The sequence below is a fragment of the Mytilus edulis genome, chromosome 9 (genome assembly GCF_963676685.1).
Source record: "Mytilus edulis chromosome 9, xbMytEdul2.2, whole genome shotgun sequence".
Taxonomy (NCBI): Eukaryota; Metazoa; Mollusca; class Bivalvia; order Mytilida; family Mytilidae; genus Mytilus; species Mytilus edulis.
The window spans coordinates 58434562-58450731 of record NC_092352.1 but is presented as its reverse complement, the minus strand read 5'-3'; the positions used below and the strand labels follow the sequence as shown (position 1 = coordinate 58450731).

At 32.8% G+C, this 16170-nt stretch overlaps 1 long non-coding RNA gene across 1 annotated transcript; it reads left to right on the top strand.

Annotated features, from left to right (window-relative positions):
• The first annotated feature begins 6909 nt into the window (after window positions 1–6909).
• Window positions 6910–14720, top strand: LOC139488644 (uncharacterized). The gene is made up of 4 exons (XR_011656056.1): window positions 6910–7119; window positions 13137–13322; window positions 13518–13599; window positions 13881–14720. It is a non-coding gene; the product is annotated as an uncharacterized lncRNA (long non-coding RNA).
• The last annotated feature ends 1450 nt before the right edge of the window (window positions 14721–16170 follow it).

The following is a 16170-nucleotide window of genomic DNA, read 5'->3' as shown; positions in this document are numbered from 1 at the left end:
ATAACACTGTAATATGTGCCGCTGGATATAAACGGGCTCAAACTTTAATAATTTTCAACAACTAGTAGAATAGATATTTTGAAAGCAAAACTATCTTAATGTTTTGTCAGCTACCTTTAGGAAAGCAATAAGTAATGAGAAGATATATAAGATTTCCAAGGATAAGGTTACATTTCTTACTCAAAGTCGACACCTAATAATGTAGAATATCTATTTCCAATAGAAAATAGTAATTCTGAGAATAAATAAAGCAATCGCTATTCAAAAGGAGCATTCGCTAACTGAGAAGACATGTTTGGAGGGTTGAGATCTCGAAAAACATGTTAAACCCCGCCGCAATTTGCCTCTGTCCCAAGTCAGGGGTCTCTGGCCTCTATGAGTCTTTTATTCTTAGTTTCTTGTGTATAATTCGGAGTTTAGTATGACGTCCATTATCACTGAACTATATATAATATACATTTTGTTAAGGGACAGGCTAAAGGACACCTCCGTGTGTGGAAGTTTCTCGATACATTGAAGACCCATTGGTGGCCTTCGGCTGTTGTCTGCTCTATGGTCGGGTTGTTGTCGCTTTGACACATTCTCCATTTCCATTCTCAATTTTATGTCTTTGACTAGCAATACTTTGAACCACTGACAACGGTCTCTTTAACGATCCCATGCTCAAAAATGACAAAACTAAAGAACAAAGTATATTGTCCCTGCTAGCCTGAATAGTGTAGGTTTCAGCTCGAGAGTTCCCACTAAAGGCATTTGTTTTTTTAGATAAAAAGATTTGTGATACCCAGTCTACAAAATCAAACAAAAGTTCAAAATCTGACTCTCGTCTGTACTAATTGTTTCATTGGCAATTATACTACATTTTCTCATTATTATGTTGCTGCATAAATGTCTTTAAGGATGAAACTTCTGTTGGTGGTTACGGTTCGGAGATGGGCTATTCTGCCCTTGTCAGATTTCGCATACAAGTGTTTCTATATTAGTATTCTAGTTAGAAGAAAATAGCTTGCAGTTATCCGCTATCTCAAGAAGTTACACATTTGCATTAAATAACATGCGATGAAATAAACACTTGAAATGAGTGAAATTCTAAAGATGTCGTAGACATGTTGATTTATTAATTGATTAGGATAAGATATCTTGGTTTTCAGTTGATTGCATCCGTGTCGTTCTCTCACAAGTACAAATGAAGATCTCGATCATTGTTCTGTTTATTTCTGTGTCATTTTGTCTCTTGTGGAGGGTAATCACACCACCTCGTCGTTTTATGAAGATCTCGATCATTGTTCTGTTTATTTCTGTGTCATTTTGTCTCTTGTGGAGGGTAATCACACCACCTCGTCGTTTTATAAGTACAGAAAATCTTGGAAAGCTCATTTTTAATTGTTTTATTTTTTCTTTAATCGAATATTACAATCGTTACACCATTTTCCAAAGTCATGAATGCTTGGCGCCTTAAACATGATTTTACCCTGTCACATTATGTATATATATCTATATATATATGTGTCTGTTCTTATTTAGGAGCCTGTAAACCAGTGGTTGTCATTTATTGCTGTATATCATATTTGTTTTCCGTTCATTGTCTTAGTACATATGTCATTTTTTTTTATTTGTCATTTTGGAGCCTTTTATAGTTGACTGTACGGCATGGGTTTTACTCATTGTTGAAGCCCGTGCGCACGTGGCGACCTAATGTAAATCTGTAAATTTCAGCGTCATTTGGTCTCTTGTAGAGTGTTGTCTCATTGGCAACCATACCATGTATTCATTTTTTTTAAATACCAGTTTATAGGTAGTCAATTGCACCAGAAAAAAAACTTAATATGGGGAATTCTATATGTGCATGTACCAAGTTAGTAGCCTGTAAAAATCTGTATTCTTGCATTTATTGCTATGTATCATAATATTTTTCCGCTGTTGTTGTACATAAGTTGTTTTATATTTGTCATTTTGCCATTTTGAGGCCTTTCATAGCTTACTATATGTGGTGTGGGTTTTGTTCATTTTTGAAGACCGTACGTTAACTAATAGTTGTATAATTTTTGTGCATTTGTTCTCTGACCATGTGGAGATTTGTCTCATTGGCAATCATACCAAATCTTCCTATATAAATATACTAGTTAAGCATGTTTTGTAAGGGAAACCCCGAACGATTACACGGTTAAATAACTGGTGAAAAACTTCATGGATTGTAGAGTTAAATTATCTCAATGAAGTTAGATATGTCGATGTTAATCCAATTGCGAACCATATATCATTAATATAAGGGACCTATAATCATGATAATCAAACTTTAAATCGTGCCAGTAACATAGACGAAAAGTTCCAGTCGATGAACAGTCCAATATGCGGACTGTGGCGACTGGGCCATGTACTCTGCGGCATAGAAATGAGATGTTCTAATATTATTTCAACTGCATACCAAATATTATGACTGAGCAGCTTTATATGGGTCCATCTTTGATTGACAGACATTCCATCACAACTTCAACATTGAAAGTATATATAATATATAAGCAAAAGTTTCAAAATCGACCATGCGTTCATATAATATTCACGGATATGAGTTTTGCTAATGCTAATACATCTGCAAGTTTTTGTTAATTAGTATCGTCCTGAATTTCATGAAATATTGTCCAGTGGACGTGAAGCAAACAACTTATATCCATACATTGTTTTTGATATTTAGTCTATTATATCATAACGCAAGAAATCAAAACCATCCAATAGTCATTTTTTTCGGTGTAAATCTAAACGTCATTCTTGTGTTGGTAACAGTTTGACATTATTACATTGAAAAAAAAACCAACAGTTAATATTGTTTTATAAGTCTCACTATAGGTTATTAGAACAAAATGAGTATGGTTAGATTATTAAATGCATGTGTAAACCTAATATTATATGTAAAACTGAAGTTTCTTTTCAATTTCCTTCTTTTTTAATGCATTAAATGTATGTGTATAGATAATTTGTCAAAGTTGTCCCATTCCTAGAACATGTACTATATTTTTCTATCTTTGAGTGGTTATCAGAAAATCCTAAAACCTTAGAACTTGTTGTTTTAGCATATGTTATTATCTGCATGCCATAACAGATTAATAGCTTTACTTTGCCTTTTTATAACTGAGAAAAAATCTCAACGGCTTAGATCATGCAGGACTGTATCTTACTGATGTAAAGCTTAAAAAAATACAAATCATAATTCTAAATTACATCTCTTCGCACCTTTTGATAAAACTGTTGCATATAAATGTTTAACTCAATTGATATGTATTTACTTAGTCGTTGCTAATGATATAAGTGCGAGAACTTTAGACGGTGCATCATTGAACTGAATTGACCTGCGTAGGCGTAGGTACAATAAAGCTGTCATTTCACTTATCAAGCTTTTAACCACATAACGGTAACCAATTCATCATGCATGCTGATTTTGAGCACGCGTCTAATCGTTACAGTCCCTTTAACAAATACCGCTGTTATAAAAGACCTTTAATAGATAATCAGGAGCGTAGCTTACGTTGAGGCAACCGATGCAACTGCCTCAGTAAAAAACAAATCCTTCACTGTATTTTCTTTTAAATGATTATTGCAGCAAACTGGCTACTAAACAATAATGTAGCAACTTGTTATGTCTTGTTGGCGTGGTTATTGATTCATACCCTTTACGAATTATTCAAGACTTATGGGAACATTTGAATTAACTTTCCCTCCTCTACTTGGAAATACCCTTTACGGTAGTTTTCTGTAATTCAAGTTTGTCAGAGTAAAAGGAAATCGACAACAGATTTATTTTGTCCTACCCCATTGCAAGCGAAAACAGTGAGTAGAATAGATGAGGATGCAACTCACGAGTCACCCGATCAAATCACTTTACCATTGAATTAGGTCAATTAGTTTATTTTGTGTCAGAATAATTTCTAGTATATGAGGGCCTGGGTGAGGTTTTAAGAAAACAGAAAAATCGGTCCTGAAATTAATTTAAATTTGAAAGAATATGGATTTAAAATGGTGCTAACTTATAAAATAAAGGAAAATCAAATTATTGGTGACAATGATTAAAAAATAAATATTTGATAATCCCATTCTAAGCATTCAAACCCTCATTTATAACCGTTGACATGTTCCCCTACGACTATGTTCATTGACTTTGGTACTAAACAAAACAAAATATGCATTTACATTTATATATATATTATAGTGCACAGAAAATAATTTATATGTTGTGGTTCTGAAGTTTTATTCTCGCTATTTTAAATTCATAGTACGTTTTCACAAGCAGGGAATTTAAAATATTTAAAGGAATCACTAATTCCAGAGAAATATGTCTGTTAGTTAATACATAATGTCAGTTTGTATATATATAAAAAAAAATCAACCGAATGCTGTTCATTTATAATGAAGACTTCAGAATAAAGTAAATCTTAGTTATTCCCAGGTTGGCATGTTCATCGTGAATGAAAAAAAAAGTTAAAAATCATTCAATATGTAATTTCAAGACCTTCGAAGGAATACACCACCAAAACAAGTGCCGTGCTACACTTTACATATAGCATATGTTTTTCTCCTTGTTTATCCTGAAATTCGTTTGTTCAATCCAGCAGTCATTTTGTGGTGATTATCTATAATTCGTTGATTCGTGACCTACGACCAAACATATTATCATCACTAAACTTATTACAAATAAACCTTAATGTTTGCGTTTTTTTTTTTTCTGTATTGAACATTTTGTACAGGTTTCTTCTATCCACCGAGCAAGGTCGTGATATCTTGTGATATGACGTGTGATGTACAGCAAACTATATTAGAGTGTACTACGGCTTGGAAATATATTGGGAGACATTAGGCATTTGAGCTGGCTTTCTGCTGGGAACAGTATGTCAATATACATATATATGTACATATGTTCCTGCTTTTTGTAACTGCTAGCAAGTCAGGAAACTGACTTTTCATTGGTTGTCTAATGTGATACCTTCACCGTCGTATTTTGTTATTTTTATAGCTTTGAGTATAGATAGTAAGGCATATAATAAACATTATTATGATGAAATAACATTGAACAGCAACTGTGACCCCCCCCCCCCCCTGACCCCCTGCCTCGGTATGAACAGAAGGCAAGCTACGCCACTGGATATTTTCAGCTTCCTTTTTTTAATCATTAATTAGAATATTCATTCTTCCGACTTAGGTATCTTGTTATTTAAAAAGATGTCTTTGTTTTAGGTTGAATTTCTGTAATAAATAGGATTTTACCGAAAAGCACTAAACTTAAATATTTTGATATACGTAATTCCAGAAACATCTCTTATTATTTATTATATGGGATGTGATATGACTGTTGTTTCTCTACTATCTATTACTATCTAATATTTGAGACCATTCAGGTAAATGGTATTTTTTTTTCAATCAGATTTTCAATCGGTTTTGTCTAAAACTACTACATATAAATTCAACATATTTTTACTTAATATATAACATAAAAATATAAAATCAATTTACACTAGTACAAAAACTGTCTGTAATAAAAAAAAAAAAACCTCTAGATCTAAATAATCGAGGTCCCGAATTTACAGAAATTTAAATCCCGACATCCCGAAATTAGAAAAAATAAATCTTGGATCCCGAAAGGGTCAATCCCGAAATCCCGAGCTTATAAACACCTGATCCCGACGTCCCTAAAAAGTCAAGCCCTCTCCCTCTGCCATGTAATTATCAAAATTTTCCGAGCTTAAAAACACCCGATCCCGACGTCCCTAAAAAGTCCTGCCCTCTCCCTCTGCCATGTAATTATCAAAATTTTCGTGTTTATGCTGCACACAGCAGAATTTGTTTTCTTTCTTGATACTCAACCCAAACAACTCAGACTAAATGATCTCATTAAACATATTGCGGATAGACATTTAATAAAAAATTAGTATAGAAACTAACTAACTAAAGTTTATTCAGTACAAAATCCAGCACAAAAGGATCATCGCTGAAACACTTGAGCACATATAAAAAAAAACAAAAAAAAACAAACAAACAAAAATCATGAAACTGTTATTTGAATTATAGAAAAAAGATATCAGTTTCCCTTTGTGATCCTTTATGTATCCAAACCAAAATTGTAAAAAAAAACAACAGTTCTTTGATTTGCAAAGAACGACAGTAAATTCTATGTTATCATTATTTGAACTGATGAAGGTTATACAAAAAAAAAAAAAAAAAAAAGAAACATTTTCTCATTCGGCAATCCTTGGTAGAATCCGCTACTCTCGTTCCTAGATGAGGATAAAATCGTCCGAGTTGAGACGAAGACAAGTTTTAGAACTATGTAGATAAGAACATGACAATTGCCATTACATTTACAGTGCGTGCCTAGATCGTAAACGTCACACAAAGTGCTATAATATATAGATACGATGATGTCTTAAAAACCTTTTTATTAGATTTTATGATGTAAAACGACAAATTCTATGCGTGGATTAAGTTTTTAGACACTATGAACGTTTTATTCGATTTTGATGAAAACAGAGTCTCTGATGAAAAGACAAAGTGTTTTTAGCTTTTACTGAGAGCCTTAGTCTATACTGTGACTGTGTTATAGTAGTCTCAGGTCTACGGTATATATATAGTTGTGAAAGGCGAACTATTTTAGATTTTAATGCTGCAAGCTTGTTATTCTTTTTACCAGTGCGAACGTGAGCGATCTTTAAGAATGAACTATTTTACTATTTTACTACGTAAACATATATAATCCCCATGTATATATGTCCGGTAACTAGCCTATTAAACGCAACTAAGAATACATACTACAAGCTATACGTGCAACTAGAAAGTGATCCTGTATATATTAGTGGAGGATATAGTGTACATATTATATTCCCACATTCGTGGTGGTGGGTTTTGTTCTACACGCCGTAACGGTTTGGTTGTCCTACAAAGGATGTGAAGATTTAAAAGAAGAAGTTTACCTTATCTCCCTTCCAGAACTATTTATAGGTGGCGCTGTATACAGCATGGATGCTGATTTGTTTTGTGCATACAGAGTATAGTTTCAGTAAATTACATCCACATGGCGCAAAATTATTTAGTAAAGTTGTTTGATTGCCACAGGGATGTTACATCATATCTCAAAAGGTTAGGACTGAAATGTGGGCAGAGACAGAACAGAACAGAACAGAACATATTTTGGGCTCGCGGGTCTAAAATTATTTGATTTTTTTTTTATTTATGAAATATAGGATTTCTCTATATTTTTCTATAAATGAACTTTATCTTATACTTAATAGAAAAATGAAATAAAAAAATGGGGTCACCGTTCATTTACGCTCACAATCTGCCTTCGAAAGGAGCATACATTTTTGTTAATGTCCTTTTTTTCTGTTGAACTTTAAATAGGAGAAATAGCGGCAATATCGAAATAAAAAAATAACTAAATTACAGAAATCGCTAAAATTTTACAATTATTTAGTCTATGTACAGCTTATTCGAAAACAATAAAAAATATAGGTCACCGATGAGTTAAAAAAGATATTTCAATTTTTATTCCAAAAAATGGCATTTTTGCACCAAAGGGAGATAATTTGAAGCTTTTTCAATGGCATCTACATTTTAAAAGTCAGCTGGGGCCAACACGAATTGATTTTTTGGAATGATTTTTGTACCATATGATAAAGTAACAGCTACTTAAGGTAATCAATAAAATTTGTAATGAAAAATTAATGTTTAATTTTTTTCTGAAAATCTTATACCCGCGAGCCTCCTTAAGGGCCCACAAGGGGCATACAGAGCATACATGAATAAGGAAAAAGAACATTGATTTGCATAGATACATGGATACAAACAATTTTTTTACATACAGTTACAATACAATTACTAACTCATATTCACAAGATTTTACAGCTGAAATTCTGTCGGAAGGCAATATAATCGCTATGCGGATAATTTGGGCAGTTTTTGTTTAAAATTAATTATGTGGGTTCGTGGTCTAGTATTTAAGACCGATGGCTACAGTGCTAAAGGTCCCAGGTTCGATCTTGACTCGGGGCGCTGGAAATTCAGTACCATAAGTAGGGTGATTTTCATCCTCCCACACACATCTCGGGGACCTAGACCGGAATGGGTATCCAACCGTAGTCTAAAATCGGTCATCTTGTCAGTTCGTTAGGTATTTGTGTTTGAACTTACATAATGTAAGACATGGGGAAACTACGCATTGACGTCACTACAGCGTAGAAAAACAGTGTTGAATATGTTTTTTTCTGCACTTTTGAATAAAAAAACATTTCTTAAGGTATGTTTTCATACACCTTATTGCTAATCCTGGCTGACCCGGCCGCTTGAACTTTTGACGTCAACAACAATCACTTTTTCATTGTGGTGTCAGATATTTTGCTTTATGAAGTCAAAATTTTATGGGAACCTGTGTGATATCCAGTAATAGCAGACAAATAGCGATAAGGTGTATTGTTGTTCCCAATTATTGCTAAAAAATGCCAATTTTCTAATGCTCATTTCGATCCTGATTTCCTATTGTCTAAAAACATTCTAGAACTTCACAAAATACCACTTCCGGCATCCATTGCTTTGTGTACATTGTTAATGTTAATTATCACTGAACTAGTATATATGTAAGCTTCAAAGCTATGTCCGGCCTCAAATCTATGTCCTTTCAGCAAATCTATGTCCTTTTTAATATTGCGTCATAGACGTTCCAAATATTCATCCTTTACTGTCTTTTTAGTAAATAAATATGTGCAGTTTCATTTTTGAAGGCGGCATACAATATTAACATATAAGTCATGTAAAGATTTTAACCACATACATGGAGAAATGACTTAATAAAAAAAGTCATAAGACCGTACTTTAAACAATATTATAAATACCCGCGAAATAATTTAGCCAGATTTACTTAACCATAAACTATATTTGAGCCCTTGCACACACATGGAGAACACATACCAACTTAATATTAAATAAGGGAAATGACTTATATTATTGGAGGTTTCTCAACATCTTAGGAACGAACGAAAATTGCCCTAACTTAACGTTACTTGCCATAACGAGAAAAGAGGCAGAAATAATTTATTTAATAATATTGGACTATCGGCTGTGTTCTTCTTCCTTTTGAAATGTCTTTTATTTAAAAAAGAATATATACATGCTGTATTTTTTAAGACCATTTAGCATGTTTAGAGTCGTAGACATATCATACTGACTTGATATATATCATATAATATACAATTTATGGTTCAATCAATGACAGTTGGAAATCTTATTTATTGAAAAATTTTGTGAAAGAATATAAAATATTTAGACCAAGGACATTTATAAAAATATGCACCTTTCAACAAGAATACACAAAACTATTACTTTACGATTGGTCGAGTGCTCCTGTATATTTCTGTAACCTTTTCCTAAAAGATAATTTTCTTTTAAATAAATAGTAGTGTTCACAACATATTTATCCAAGATACTCTTGAGCATGTAAATGACGCTCATGCATACGCTCATGCGTATCAGCAAGTCGGACTACTTGGACCTAGTGCACCTTAAGACTATCCTGTTCGGTGCTTTATTTTAGGAGACAGTCTATACCCAAACAATCCTCCTTTATTCGTTCCATATTTATAAAGGATGTGTCGATATAATAAAAGAAAAATACTAAACTTGTGTCATATTAATCACTTTTCAATCCGTTATCAAACGCTAATTAATCTTGTCGTGAAATTCATGGAATACTTTCCACTGAACGTTTAACATCAAACAATCAATCAAATACAAACCAGACGCGCCAATTGTTTTTAACATTAACATTACATAACAATGATCTTTTAAAATGGATTAGGCAGATAAATGAAAAGCATATACGACATGTAAACAAACGAAACTCAACGTAAGAATATGTAACATTCAACAATAGAAAACAAATTGGAACACTAATGTTTACCCACAAAAATAAAATACAAGGTTGCAAAAAGACTAAGAAATTAATAACTGTTGTCTTTAAACACACGGGTATATCGGAAGAAATTTATCGTGGATTTTATTTTTACAAAATTACTACTCCATAACAATACGTTGGAAAGTTTCGTTCGTTCGTAAACTATGATGTTGAGAAACGTTTTATAAAACAAAAAACCTACAATGCCGAACTTATTAGATGGGCATAAATGTGCACATGGCGAAACAAACTGGAAAAAGGATTTAAAACATTACACAGATTTGAGGCCTTATCTTTTTTAACGGACATAGATTTGCAAATGACGTCACGATTGAAAATCGGACACAGATTTGAGGCCGAATCTTTTTTACGGACATAGATTAGCGATGGACGTCACAATAAGGCATAAATTTGAGAAACAGACACAGATTTGAGGTCGTACACAGACCTGAGGTTTACATATATATTTATTTAGCATGTTTAGGGGACATCTGAAGGATGAGGGAATTTCTGGCTGCATTGAAGACCTCAATATGTGATACAAGGGGAAAATATTAATGAATTTAAAAAAATATTATAATCAAACGATTGTGTAATTACAATGAGTAGTTTTTATACGACCACAAAAATTTTAATTTTTCGTCGTATATTGCTATCACGTTGGCGTCGTCGTCGTCCGAATACTTTTAGTTTTCGCACTCTAACTTGAGTAAAAGTGAATAGAAATCGATGAAATTTTGACACAAGGTTTATGACCACAAAAGGAAGGTTGGGATTGATTTTGGGAGTTTTGGTCCCAACATTTTAGGAATAAGGGGCCAAAAAGGGCCCAAATAAGCATTTTCTTGGTTTTTCGCACAATAACTTTAGTATAAGTAAATAGAAATCAGTGAAATTTAAACACAAGGTTTATGACCACAAAAGGAAGGTTGGGATTGATTTTGGGAGTTGAGGTCCCAACTGTTTAGGAATTAGGGGCCAAAAAGGGGCCCAAATAAGCATTATTCTTGGTTTTCACACCATAATTTACGTAAATAGAAACCTATGAAATTTAAACACAAGATTTATGACCATAAAAGGAAGGTTGGGTTTGATTTTGGGAGTTTTGGTCCCAACAGTTTAGGAATAAGGGCCCAAAGGGTCCAAAATTGAACTTTGTTTGATTTCATCAAAAATTGAATAATTGGGGTTCTTTGATATGCTAAATCTAACTGTGTATGTAGATTCTTAATTTTTGGTCCCGTTTTCAAATTGGTCTACATTAAGGTCCAAAGGGTCAAAAATTAAACTTAGTTTGATTTTGACAAAAATTGAATCCTTGGGGTTCTTTAATATGTTGAATCTAAAAATGTACATGTACTTAGATTTTTTATTATTGGCCCAGTTTTCAAGTTGGTCCAAATCAGGGTCCAAAATTAAACTGTTTTTGATTTCATCAAAAATTGAATAATTGGGGTTCTTTGATATGCCAAATCTAACTGTGTATGTAGATTCTTAATTTTTGGTCCCGTTTTCAAATTGGTCTACATTAAAGTTCACAGGGTCCAAAATTAAACTAAATTTGATTTTAACAAAAATTGAATTCTTATGCTTTTTTGATATGCTGAATCTAAACATGTACTTAGATTTTTGTTTATGGGCCCAGTTTTCAAGTTTGTTCAAATCAGGATCCAAAATTATTATATTAAGAATTGTGCAATAGCAAGAAATTTTCAATTGCACAGTATTCAGCAATAGCAAGAAATCTTCAATTGCACAGTATTGTGCAATAGCAAGAAATTTTCAATTGCTCAGTATTGCGCAATAGCAAGAAATCTCCAATTGCACAGTATTGTGCAATAGTAAATATTTTCAATTGCACAGTATTGCGCAATAGCCAGAAATATCTAATTGCACAATATTGTGCAATAGCAAGAAATTTTCAATTGATTGGAGTTATCTTTCTTTGTCCAGAATAGTAATTGAGTCAACTTAAATCATTGTTTTATACAATATACAATGTATATTCACTTTTACTACCAACTGATAAATTAAAACAATCTTTACCATTCAGTGATAACAAGCACCTTTTGTTACATTTTAATATTTTATGATGTATTTAAATGAGTAGTTATTGTTGCAAACTCCATTAGAAATTTGAATTGAGATCAGTTTTGGAAAAAGGGAAAGGGGTGTGTGAAAAAAAGGGGGGCGGGTTAAATTTTTCTCATTTGCTCAAAGGCAAAAACAAATTTTTAAGTTCATTAGACCACATTCATTCTGTGTCAGAAACCTATGCTGTGTCAACTATTTAATCACAATCCAAATTTAGAGCTGTATCCAGCTTGAATGTTGTGTCCATACTTGCCCCAACCGTCCAGGGTTTAACCTGTGCGGTCGTATAAAGCTGCGCCCTGCGGAGCATCTGGTTGAGTTATCAATTTTTAAAATTTTATTACCAATCAACATTATCCAGTCAGTCTTTTTAGGAAAAATTTTTAGAAAATGGGTGAGGGGTACAAAAAATGATTTTACCAGAAGCATGTACATCCCATATCTCTTTTTTCTTTTCAAATTTCTTAGATATGTATTTTCTCAATCATTTATAACAAAGAAGTTAAAAAAATATGCATTTTGTTCTTCAAACACACAAATTTACAAAATCGACAGCATGGTGAATTTGACTCAAAAAGCATCAAAATATGATAAAACTTTCTTATATTAATACCTACCTATGTATAGTAATTTTAATTTAAACTTATTCAGATTCAGTGGTGGATCCAGCCATTTTAAAGGGGGGGGGTTCCCCAACACAGAGTAAAGGGTGGATTCTAACTATATGCTCCCATTCAAATGCATTGATCGGCCAAAAAAAAGGGGGATTCCAACTTTCGGAACCACCCCCCCCCCCCCCCCCCCCCCTGGATCCGCCACTGCAGATTGGTCCTCTTCATCTTAATTGAAAGTATGAACAATGATGAAAAAAAGTTTAATTGTGGATTTGGGTGTTTTTTTCATGATAATAGCCCAAAAATAGGTAAAAATTGATGAAAAATGGGAAAATCATGAAACTTTGGTACTTTAAAAGGGCTGTAGCTAAACATTGCTAAAAAAGAAGTGCACCACCATATGATTTATAATGTCTTTACAAGACTTATAAACCCAAAAAATCACTCAGAGGTGTGCATCCTTAATTCAATTTAAATATTTTCATAATTTCATTTTATTTCAGCACAATTACACTGTAAGTGGTCAAGTAACATCAAGCCAAGTAAACGTGTGCAATAATCCAAATTTAATTGTACGACAGTCTCCTGATTCATACAGCACACCTGCAGGATCAAATGTATCTACTTTGAAGCAACTCACAGAGTCCCATTGCATAACAACTGAAGAATAAGAAGTCAATTATCCTATGGTAAGTTATCAGAGAGTGTTGGCAGTTTCTTAAAACGTTGGAGATTTGTTTGCCTCACCTACTATAGTAGAGGGAATTATGTTTTCTGGATATTTGTTAATTTGTAATCTTTTTATCTATCTATAGTAGAACTTGTAAACATGAGAATTGTATTGAAAGCAAATGTCAAAATTAATGTTCGTCTTATATTTGTAGGTCAGACCCAGACGTGAATTTCTTGACCGTCATTGTACTTAAACAAGTAGGTGCATCATGGGAAGTGTTAACCAGAAAAGAGGTAAAAATTTCTCTGAATTCAGAAATTATTTCCATGATTTTATTAATGCCAAAACTGCACAGCACCAGGTTTCACAATAATTAAAGCTTTTATTCATATTTTCAGTAGTGATTTTATCTTTATTGCAATCAACATATTTAAATACTGTAAACATAATAATAAATGAAGAAATTTATGTCAAGTTTTTATTATTCATGTTATTGTAAAAATGCTACCATATCAATTTTGACACTATAAAAACTTGCATTCTTAATTTCAACTGGTTTATGTGTAAATTGAAGGTCTGTAGTTATCTGAAGGATTACATTGGTAGCAGACAGTTGTATAATCAGAATGACCCTAGTATCGTGTTCTGTAAAAAAGATCCTCTGGGAAAAGTATTTGGAGTTGATAAGTTTACCTTCTATAATTGTATACATTATCACTGAACTAGTATACATATTTGTTTAGGGGACAGCTGAAGGACTCCTCAGGATGCTGGAGTTTCTCTTTGCATTGAAGACCCATTGGTGGCGTTCCACTGTTGTTGGCCCTATGGGCAAGTTGATGTCTCTTTGACACATTCCCCATTTCCATTCTCAATTTTATGTATATGTATATAATATGCATGTTCTGTACCATTGAGGCCACATTTAAAAGAATGTCTGTTTCCCCTCCCCCGGGTCTACTCTTTGTAAACAAACCAGGCAGGCAGGTAATTTTTTTTTCCATGGTTTGACTTGTCCACTGGAGGCCACTTATCAGTTGTTAGTGCTCAATTTGAGTGTATTTATTTAGATTATCAATCCTTTTGCTTTCAAGCACTATTCAAAATATGCACATTTAGTGCATAAAACTAATGTAGCATTAAAGTGTATATTTACTTCTTTCTGATTTGACAGTTATTAAAGCTTTTATTAATAACATATTTTAAAGTACAGCTATTTTTAGAACCAGGCAGATCTTAAAAAAAGTGATTCATCCAATATTCCAATTCTCAGTTTTTTGTGTATAAATATCTTCACTACAGTATTAAAGATAAGAATATACAAAAAAAATCACCAACAAATAGTAATACAAATAAAAATAATGATATTAAATCACTAGTTGTTCCTATCATTCCTTTGTAAATTGCACACTATTGAATGATGCTTATTTGGATGAACATTTAAGAACCCAGTATAATTATACACCAAATTGAAGTTTTATAACTTTTCTATGTTTATCATGTAAACATGGTAAAAGTGTGGTTTTTTTTAATAAAATGTCTATTGTTTATATTCCATATCAACAACTATGGAAGCAGACGTTGAGATGAGATGCAGTTTCTCATGCTTTAGTAATGTAAAATGTGATACATCAATCTTCTATCCCGCTGAAAACGCTGTGATTTTGTAAAAGGAATGCATTAAGGATATAAGAAATCACCTAATTTCTAACAAACTGGGAAAATTTACAAATTTAAATGAGGGACATTTAATTTGCTTTCAGGCTGGAATATTTTCTGTCATGGGAGAATATTTGGGGTGTCCGAACCACAGGTATTCTCTCGGTATGAAGTGGAGGAGGAGCAGCATATTATGTGGTCATCCTGACCACAAGGGTAAATCCAAGCCTGAATCCGACCGGGCAGTCACGCCTCAGATAAGCCACCACCTTTTGAGAACCAGAGGAGTTGTGCTTCCAATAGGATCAGGTAATCATTTCAAGTTTAAAGATAATTAGGAGGCTGTTTGATAACTTAATAAAACTTCAGAACCCAAGCCCTTAATTTGCAGTGTAGTACTGACAATTTTTTTAAAGAGTAATGTGGGACAAATGTGGGGGTAGAGTGAATTAATCTTCATTTTCAGTCTGAACTGTATCATGTCTGTTCGCCCTAATAACACATTTGCCCTGAGTCCGTTTTCTAGAAAATATTAATATTCAGGGCATCGAAGTTGAATAAACTTATTCAGATATTCAGGGGGGGGGAGCTATGCTAAACATGTATTTTAAAAAAAAAATCTAAGTAAGTTTACATTTTGTCTTGCTAGTACTAGTGGCTACATGTATGCAATTTTTTAAAGTCTGAACATGAAAGTAATATATTGTCAATATAGAACTTCCAAGGTCTGAAGAACCATATTTTTTGTCTGTATTATATCATTTAAACAACCATTTTTGGAGTAATTTAGGTGCCTTTCAAACCATATGTGTACACCATGTACACATTTACTCCAAAAATGGTTGTTTTTATGATATAATACAATGTAATACAGACAAAAATATGGTACAGGGTCTACTGAAATGTCTGCTTTTCTTGAATAGAACTATATATACAGTTGGGACAAAATTTAAGATGTGGTCTTCTGTGACATGTCATACATTTATGAATGTGCCAAAATTTAAACTTCAATCCCTGCATACAAGTGTTACTGTAAAAAATTTAGAAAACAATCAAAACTTATGAATGCAACAATGATTTCCCCATATACATGTTCATTATTTATATATTTCTTGACAATCTGTTCATTGCATGATTTGGTTTTTCACAGAATAAAACAATTGTAGTAATAAAATTATATTATCGCTAGGCCCATAGACATGATA